Source organism: Phallusia mammillata, chromosome 6, assembly GCF_965637545.1.
Source record: "Phallusia mammillata chromosome 6, kaPhaMamm4.hap1.1, whole genome shotgun sequence".
NCBI classification, from domain to species: Eukaryota; Metazoa; Chordata; class Ascidiacea; order Phlebobranchia; family Ascidiidae; genus Phallusia; species Phallusia mammillata.
The window spans coordinates 2,268,254-2,274,693 of record NC_137257.1 but is presented as its reverse complement, the minus strand read 5'-3'; the positions used below and the strand labels follow the sequence as shown (position 1 = coordinate 2,274,693).

Sequence of the window (6,440 nt, the reverse complement as noted above, 5' to 3'; positions counted from 1 at the left end):
GACTAGCCGTTGTCGCAATTCAACCGAAAAGTGCACATGGAACAATGTGGCGAATAACCGCGCGATGATTTAACGCCATCAGATGTCAATCAAACCATGCCCCCTCCTGGGAATTCCCCCCACAGTGAGCTCGAGACATATGCGCATCTGACAAATCGTGACCCTTCGGTGCCTATATAAGCCTGAACGTCGCGATTTTGGGATCAGAGTTAGGATGGTTCGCAACAATCAGGTCAAAAGAGCTGTTATGTTTTTCGTCGAGGTTGAGTTTAACAGATACAAGTCGGTTAATGTATGTGATCACAGATCAGGTATAGACTTTTCAAGGTTTTTAACAAAGGTTTCAGTTTTTGCAAATTTGTGGACTCCGAAAATGGGCACCAAGTATTCGCTAATAAAATTGTCAATTAAAAATGTGACAATGTTTTTCATTTATGCGCCAGTGAAGTATGCACTTGCGTGATGTGGCAGTATTGTGCATAATTTTGTCTGAAAAGTTGCAGAAATGAAAACATAAAATGAAAGTTTTTGTGAAGACGAACATAAATTAAACGCTGAAATCGGCCCTGATCGTTCATGTAAACCAGCCGCCACGACATACTGTGATGTAACTCATATTAAAGGCGTGTCGTGGGTTCGAATCCCACCGCCGTCTATTGCAGGCGTTGTTCCAAATCAGTCAACAAGTATTCCCTTTTGGAAGGGCATAAGTTAGAACAATCTAGCCTACGGTGAGATTCGAACCCACGACAGGAGTCTTCCCGGGACTCGCGCTCTACCAACTGAGCTACACAGGCTCGAAAGCCGAAGCACAAGCACCGTGCCTGCCTTTGCGTGCTGCACATGTCAGCTTCGTGGTAAGGGTTCGCCAGACCATTGATCAGCTAAGATAAACACCAATTTATTACTGGGATTAGCCCTCAAGCGTGCATGCAGACCAGCATATGCGCAAAGTTAGAATAGAAACAAAATGTGCAGGTTTGTGGAAATTTAGGATCAAGCAGAGTTTTAAGTAGTTAAAGTCAGTTCCCAAACTTCTGTTCAAATAAAGTCCTTTATTTGAAGTTAGATATGCCAAAGCGAAATCGCCAATCTGAAGTCGGGCCCAAATCAAGCATGTTTTGTTTTAGCTGGCCCGAAGCCGATCTGATCCGAAAAGCCCCGTCCGAATTGCAACTCGGTGCCTAATGCAAGTGGTTGTGTGAGCGTCAAGCAAAGTTGTCAAGCGATTTTTAACATACCTAAAGCAAAAACATCATTTAAAAAAGGCGTTTGTCATTCTCAGAACATGCGTAGCTTCGATTTTGACACGAGACATGCCAAAACAATTGAAAATTCGAAAAAGTCGCAAGCAAAATTTTGGCATATATAAGCCATTGCTGCCAGGCATAATATCAAGTTTGTAAAGCTATTCTGGCAAATGTAATTTTATTCCGACGTTTCGACGTCCTATACAGGTATACGACCTGTATAGGACGTCGAAACGTCGGAATAAAATTACATTTGCCAGAAGAGCTCTACAAACTTGATATTATGCCTGGCAGCAATGGCTTATATATGCCAAAATTTTGCTTGCGACTTTTTCGAATTTTCAATTGAATGAATGTGAGAAAAAAAGATTTTTTTTAATGAAATAAAGGATACACGAAGTGTGTACTCCAACGGCTGATGGCTGTTGACCTCGTAGTTGATGCATCTCGCTTTGAGGCTACGAGTTTTGCCATTCGGCTAAATTAGTGGTCCCCATGCAACCCGTAGGATGTGTACCACTAGTGGTAGGCCAGGGCTTTTCAGGTGTTACGCAAGTAGCTTTCTTCTAAACTCAACTTAAGACAAATCAAGAATTTCAACTTAAACGACCCAACTGATTAACCCTGGTTTGGGGCAAAACTCGTGTTTTTGACATTCTTTTGGAATTGCTAACCCTGTTGCTTTATAAAATATGCTAGTCAGGTCACGAAACTGGGCTTGGTCCGTATCTACTAAAACAGGTTTAGGTGGAATGCATCGAAAAAGCCGCCGTGTGCTACGCGATCAGTATGAGGTTAAGAACCGCTGGGCTAAATTAACCGAATCAGGCGGCGGACAAAGCCGTACGCTGCGCTTTAGGCAAAGTTATATAAGTTTTAATACAAGGCAGACAGTGGCGGTAATGCATCAGGACAGTTGTGTTAAATTGAGTTGAGTTTATTTCGCTTGGTAAAACAATTGCACTAAAACATTCACCTATCCGGAAATAGCTATCTTAGTTTTGAGGGTATGGCTGACTTTTTGCCGTCGTTGCAAGCCTGCGAATCTGGTGTTTTTCTGGAGTTGACCAAACGATAATGTTTTAGAAATTGTACTTTATTAATGTATGTCAGTTATTGCGAGATTCAATTCTATACTTAGTATGAGAATAGTAGGAAAATAAATGTTTGAAAGTTGTGTGAACTAAAGATCCGGTTCAGACGAAAACGAAATTTTGTGAAAGACGCGCTGATTCGTAAGATTCTGTGACAAAACTGTTTCGTTACATTTCAGAATCTGACTAACTACTAAGGTCGGGATTTATAATAATATTTAAATGTTAAATATCATGGCCAGTAGTGCAGTAAAATGTATTTTTCTATTGTTGGCTGGGAGCGCCATCTTTGAATTTTCCGATGCGACTCAACCAAGGTAAGTACGAAGCTTTCTAATCTAACTTTAAACGTTGTTTCCAGTTCAACCCGGAGTTGCAAACGGGCCTGAAACTGGAGCCCGAACCCGAAAGTAAAAGCCCGAAACCCGGCCCGAACCCGAATCGTTTTTGAGAAGCCCGTTTAGGCCCGAAATTTTGATTAACAGACCTATCCACGAAAGCCTTGCAGCAAAGTAAAAGACAACAAACACAATGAACAATAGTAGACAATGGGGTAAACAATACGTTTTAAAGTAGAGTGGACATTAGGTCAAAGCCAGAGAACTGTTACTAAAAAATGGCGGAAACGGAACGTAAAGTCAGGCCCGTTTTCTGACAAATACCTAAGCCCGAACCCGGCCCGACTTGCAACTCTGTGGCACAGGCTTACACGTTTTAATTTCTGCTATAAATAGCACGTGACCGGTGTAAAGATTGAAATGCATATTTGTTTTGCAAATTGCATGCCAAGAATTCAAATCGAAGTCATCTTGCATTTTTAACCTGTTTATATGTGATTACTATTTTTGATAAGGTTTTAAAGGTTCCTAATGAAAAGTGCAACATATATAAACATGTTGTTGTTTTTTATGCAGGCTCAAGACCCTGTCGTCTACAATCCTTCAGCGAGTATTACAAGGTAAGCTAGCGTTATAACGTTTTGTGGCGTGTTTTTGTAAATTAAGATCTAAACATCAAGATTGTAAATCGGGTCGGACTTTCTGGGACGGGTTCGGGCTCACAAGTCTGAAAATGACAGGATTAATTCGGGAATAACTTCACACACGGTCACGTTTGTATTGTAATTCACCTTGGTACATCCAACTTTCGGGCCTATAATCCAAGCTATCACTGATGATGACTTGAGCATTTGCCGAAACGTTGAAAAGGCGTGACGTTTTTTACGTGTATTTGGGCAAACCGATAATTCCGGGGCGAATTTTAAATGGGCCCGGGACCGCATTGGCCCTGAAAGTGAACTCACGTAGTTCGGAAGGCCGACCAATGTACGATTTATGCAATGTACGATTGTATGCGAACAATTAGTTTCCACCAAATGCGCATGTCTGTCCGTTCAGGAAATTAAAATTACCACTTAAAACTGGTTTTGATTTTCGCATACAGTGCTTCTTAAACGTAAATTTGACCAGAAAGTCTAATTCATTCTGTTCTGTAAAGTGACTTATACGTTTTAGAGTCGAAAGGTATAGAGTTTTAATTTATCACCCCTAAAATTTTCTGTTTGTAGAATTTTAGGTCTGAATCATAACCGTTTTTTTTGGGAAAGACCCTAAAATTTTCACATTATTATTATATTGAATATAATCACCCAAAGGGTTTGAACGAGCGGTAACCACCAGCTATATTAGCCGGGTCGTAAAGCACGATTTTTTTGCACGATTCATGCAATGTTTGTAAATTGGCTGGTAATGAAATACCAACAGGAGCGAATTGGTGCCAGAACAGATTTCCAGTTAAACTTGAATGAAACGTTTTCACTAATTGCCGTAATTCTCGCACGTCATTAACACACGGAACACGCTTAATTCGAGAAAAAATTACGCAATCTTGATATTTGACATTTAAGGTACAATACCTAAAGACAGTTTAGCTTTCCATGAAGCTGCCCAAGACCGTGTGTTGTGTAACCAAATACCTAAAAGCGTCCATGAACTCGATAAAATTCATTAATTAAATCGACACATCGTAAATCGAAATCGACACATCGATAAAAACGTGGTCTGTTTTATGGCCAATACGAACAAAAGCTCTATAAGCACGCAGGTTGCCTTGCTGTCATTATATCTCCAGATTTGTTCCTACTCGATGGGCAATTTCCCAGAAAATTTAATTGTCTCTATTTGTAGTTGTAACTTATATTCCATATATAGCCTATATTCCATATACATTCCTGATAAATAAATTACGTAAACAAAGAACTAGTCAATAGGAAACAGAACCAGTCATTAAGATATTTTAAGGAATATGCATTTTGCTCAAATTCCTTAATCAATGGATTATGTGAAACATTTGGTTTAATAACGACATTAAGACGAGCCGAGCAGGTAATCAGGTACCCGGGTTATCTGTTCAATCAAGACCCGCAGGTCACTGGTCGATTTTTCCAAGAATCTCGAGAAAAATCTGATCTAAATCATGATAACCCAACTTCACACAACCATGCACTCAATCTACCTTTATTTAAACGCTTTCTTGACCTTAAGAAACGCAAATGACTTATTGCCGCATTGCAAGCGTGTCGGGCATATTTTGCTGTCACCTTTTCGTTTAGACAAAACATTAGAAAATGATGAGAGTCGGTTTCGTTATTCTTTAGGAGAAAATCCTTTTTGTACAAATTATTTATTTCTATGGCAGAATAATTTTTTACCTTACAATTTTAAGAAACTTTATATTTTTGGCTAAGAAGTCACTTTTGTAGACCATAATGTAAAATTAGACTCCTTAGATCCAGGGTAAATTTACTCCTAATGATTAATTTTGTTTTGGGTGGTTAAATTCATGTTTTGGGTGGTTAAGTTGAGTTTGGTCAGAGTTTATTTCGCTTGGTGAAAGAACACATAGCGACACAATAGCATTAAAACGACCGCCAAGTCAGAAATATCTGCGCAACGTTCAACGAACCGTGAAGGGCACAATTGCGTCGATAATGGCTGAACGCCCTGTGGCTACCCCGTGTTAGCTATAAAGCGTTATGTGACTGGGGCTTACAAGAAAGTGAGGTTGGCGCATTGTGGGTAAAACACGACAACGCGAGTCTTATAGATTCGCTAATATTTGTTTTAATGCAATTGTGTCGCTATGTGTTCTTTCAGCAAGCAAAACAAACTCAATTCAACTCATTGACGGGTCTAGATTCGCAAATACTTCTTTCGAATATTGTGTTTGAACCCATGCCATTAAGTCCGGTTCGATTTGTATTTGACAACAATGTGCACAATATTTATATAAAAAAGACTGATTCAACAACACACGCAGGCGTATTAAGATGTTGAAACATTGCTTTGTAGCTTCAACTTTTGCATTTTTTGCAGCTGGAGGCGACTTAAACGGGGCAGAACACATGGACTCGTATCAGTTTGGGCTCGAAAGTGAAGGCGACCCACTGGATGAAACAAGGTAAAAATCCATATTTAAGTTTCTTCCCCGGCTTCTGTGCAAAATTGCTGGCGTGTCACGTGGCAGCTTTTCAAGAACACTGATTGGCTGAGCGGTGGGGGTGTGTCTGCTACACCATAAGCGGGACGAAGGCGTTTTCTCAAAACGTGCAAAAGCATCAACCCGCTTGAGTTTATTTCGCTTGGTGAAAGAATCATAGTTACACAAAAAGCACTAAAACGATCACCAAGCTAGAAATAGCTGCGCAACGTTAAAATGTTTTCGAGCGCAAAATAGTGGAGGGCACAAGTTCAAGTTTCAAGTTTAGTTTATTTGCACTTAAATCAACGAAAATGGAACAATTGGTGGATAATGACTGAACTCGCTGCAGCTACACCGTGGTATAAAGCTTGCATATATGTGAGCGTTTGAACATCTAATATTAAAAGCCGACGAATTTGCGAAAACTTTGTTGTCAAAAGCGAACAGTTCAATGTCAATTAATCGTGAGTGAATGTTTGAAGCAGAATAAAAAAAACTTAACGAAAAACGCGTTACTTTAACGAAAAAACGACTAAACTTAACTCTTAAATCAATGGCGCTGCAAATAAAATAGCTGAGTTTGCATTTTATCAATAAACTAATCAACAGTTTTTAA

At 39.6% G+C, this 6,440-nt stretch overlaps 1 non-coding gene across 1 annotated transcript; it reads right to left on the bottom strand.

The window, feature by feature from the left end:
- Positions 1–723: 723 nt before the first annotated feature.
- On the bottom strand, positions 724–797 carry Trnap-ggg (transfer RNA proline (anticodon GGG)). Its single transcript has one exon. It is a non-coding gene; the product is annotated as a tRNA-Pro (tRNA).
- Positions 798–6,440: the final 5,643 nt, after the last annotated feature.